This window comes from Aphanomyces astaci (assembly GCF_000520075.1).
Source record: "Aphanomyces astaci strain APO3 unplaced genomic scaffold supercont1.314, whole genome shotgun sequence".
Taxonomy (NCBI): Eukaryota; Oomycota; class Saprolegniomycetes; order Saprolegniales; family Verrucalvaceae; genus Aphanomyces; species Aphanomyces astaci.
Genome location: NW_009798577.1, coordinates 8,384 through 12,092, shown reverse-complemented (window position 1 = coordinate 12,092; position 3,709 = coordinate 8,384).

Below are 3,709 nucleotides of genomic sequence, written 5' to 3'. Positions count from 1 at the left end.
ATACAAATGTTTGTAGGTTTTGGGTTTTATCTTTTATTTCCTCCTTACGAAAATGATTGATTGATTTGATATTTTTTGTGATATCTCAAAGAGTTTTAGGAATTATTACATTTCAAAGGTATCAGGTGATAGCAGAGGGTTTTGCAGTTGTAACTTGTGTGATTTTGCTTACAGTTAATTCAGAGCATTTCGTCCAACATTTTTCGCAGCATAAACTTTGATACAAACTTGAATATAAAACCCGTGGGTGCCAAAAATCACAGTACTCAAACAAGGCAATTGATCACATATGGCAGATTTGAAAACTCATATATTCAAACTATACCATACAAACAATAAGTATTATACACCAAACATTAAAAAAATAAAAAAATATTTGGCGTATGCAACTGATTCAGTATTTGCATGCAATACCTGATTCAATTGTATGCCCACGCGAGGTTGTTGACTGTGAGCACGGCCAGGAGCTCATGAACAAGGACGACTTCGACTTGCACGTATGCTTTTGGCAGCCGAAGTTGCTCGCGATGTGGAGCCTGTGTCTTGCCAACAACTGCGATGACGATGAGGGCGACGACGACCAAGAGATCATCAGCTGGACCGATCGTGCTGACTCTATTTTAGAAATGATCTGAGTGTTTTGATTGGATATTAACTTGTTAAATTGACATAATTTTTCACTCTTATTGGTATAAATTTATATTTTATCCAATCATAACTCGTAAAAGCAAATCGATCAATCATTTCCGAGTTCAACTTTTTTCAATTCAATCAATCATTTTCGTAAGGAGGTAGTACTACGTAATAATTATTTTTTGGTTTACCCGTTTACAAGCTAACGGTGGAAATAATGTTCCCTACGTTTCCGATTTGATTAGGGCTTGCTTATGTTTATTGCCCACCAATGAGATGCTTTTCCAACAACACTCCCGGTATTCCATTGGCTAAAATACATTATGCCAGAAAGGCTACAATAAGAAGCTTCATTCTAAAGCCTGATTGGCCATCTTGCAATGAAATTCAATCGTATTTTGACAAGTCAAGCAAACCCATTTAGTATTAATTGTACCGGATTGGCTAAAATACAAATATACTCCGACCTTGGAATGTGAAAATCATTCGTTATATTCGTTTGAACTACAACTGTACGTACAGCACGTACTACCCGATACGCTTCGACCAGCAAGACTTCGGTAGCATCGCGTCCAATAGAAACTCCCGCTTCACCACCATAGATACTCTCCATTACTCCCAGCACATGCTTCCACGTGCTCAACTTGTTGCGTCTAATTCTCGTTGATAGGTCCGTGCTTTGAATGATGCGGAATGGTCCGACCGAACCATAAAATTTATGCCGTGATCAAATCCATTGTCGGTAAATTAACTCAATAGCTTCTGGGGGATACGATAACCTTGTTCCCACAAATACAACTCAATCGTCGGGCGAGTGATTGATGGAGGTGGTAGCGTTACCCCGACTGAAACTGAAGAAGCCGTTGTGATAGCCGGGGAACTCGTCGTCGTCCTGGCTTTGACAATGCCCGCGCTGATGCTGGCAGTTAGTACGAGCGCGTCATTCTCGTCGTCCCCAATTTTATTGTGCCCATGTCGTTCCATACCCTCCAAACGCTTGGTGATGCGGTCCTGGCTATGGACGACGCTGCGAATTGATTGGTGCAACACGTCGAGCTGCATGTGCGAGACTACATGTGGTGGTATTCCTGTCGGTCGAAATCGACTCGACTGGACAACGACGAGTGGCTTGACGTGATCGAGGATCGATCGGTCCGAAAACAAAGTCGTTGCAAACAGGCAAAAGGGATGTGACAAATTGCTCTGCCTCATGGGCTTATCCGAACAGTAACCGGATATACTGACCTACGGTCACGTAGTTGAGGTCAGCATAATACACGACTTCACATACAAACATCAAGTAAACGTACTTGGTCGTTGAACAAACCTTGTCTGGGGGCGGCACGGCCTTACGACCTATCTGCTACTTTTCCCGACAAGAGGAATAGATAGATCATTCGGTGAAGTGAGAGGATTAGATCCGCGCTCTCGTATGGCCGCGCTTGCGCAGACGACCTCCCGGGCGCTCGGGGCCTGCTGTAAGGCTTGGTCATTTCCAGTAGTCAGAACACCCTGTTCTGTTAGAGAACATCCCCGCTGCCCTGTCAGTCAGGTAGCAGCATTCTGCTAGCTGTGTAGGAGGCTTTTGTGCCTTTTAGAGGCTTTTTCTCAGGTAGAAGACAGCGCAGACATTTGTCACGAAACATCACAGATGTCGTGGCCAATCATAGTCATAGTCTAGTCGGATTGGCTGTTTTTCTCTGCCGTCAGAACTAATATACTTTCAGTTCTTCCTTCATCCACACACGTGTCTGCTGCTGCTTCCTGCCCTCTCCACTGGCTATGAGCCTTACTACTGCTTCCTCTGGCGGGTCACGGTGAAGACTACCATCGTGACGACCGAGACAGAGTTACCCACGATGACTATCGTGAGGTTTCCGCGACGACTACGTGGCATCGATCACGAAGTAGACCGCGTGAAAGACGACTGTGTTCACCGATAGGAACACCGCGACGAATGTTGCGAAAACAACAACTACTACTACGATGACTATCGTGAAGACTAATGTTCAAAACGCATCGTAGATTCCGTGAAGTCAACTGTGACAACGATCACGAAGTGACGGTGACGAAAAATGTCCGCGAAGAATATGACCCCGTCAACGACTACATTGGGACTACGACTTCAATATGTCCGCGAAGACAACGTCCACTAACGCACTGATTACTTCCTTAAGGTATTATCACGATATATTTAGAGATAATGAGGGGTTTACGAAATGACTACGAAACCCTTTATAACTTGATAAGGTCCTCACTTCGATACAGGTTTGACCCACACATTGACATTGCAAGATGCGAGGACACAAGAACCATGATAGGTACACATGCCATTCAAAGTTTATACTTCTTGATGAGATCATACATAGTTGGGTACGTCATTTCATCTAGTCTACGCTTGCTTACGTCGTTCTCCATCTAGCATCGAATGGCCAAGCCGCTCAAGACAAGATGCAAACAAGGCCGACCGGTCGACCACGGCCATGCGCTGGACTTAGGTTTCAGGTACAGTTGAGAACTTCATCAATGATGCAATGACTTGTTTGAGCTTAGAGTAGTTCACGCGGTCGCAACGGCGAGCGAGGTCGTTAAGTCGCACTAGTCGCAGGGGCACAATGCCATCGCCAGGTAAGCCGTACCACCACGTTCCACAGGTCAAAAACCTTCCCTGGTGGCAGGGAGGGCCTGCGTTGTTTCTGCAGGTTTGTGGTGGTCCACCAAGGCTCTGTCACGACGCCGTTGACACTGGCTGGGGGTTCTGGGGACTTGGACGCCCCAATCAAATTGCGGATTTCAGAGAAAAACGGAGTCGCGGAAGGACTCCAAATGTGTCGTGGTTGCCGAGGAGTCTGTCGATGCGCGTATTAGCTGGTCACTAATTTTGCACGGTAAATAATTGATTTGTTCGTTGACAATTTTCAATTCGTTTTCAACCGTGGCCAGACGGTTTGTGATAGCAACGAAGGGTGGGATGCCGGAGGATCGTAAATTAATTGTTGAGTTGTGCATTCGGCCCATTTCAACGTTGACATTTAACTTTGGTAGTAACCCAGACGTCCAAACGGGGGCCAAAAAC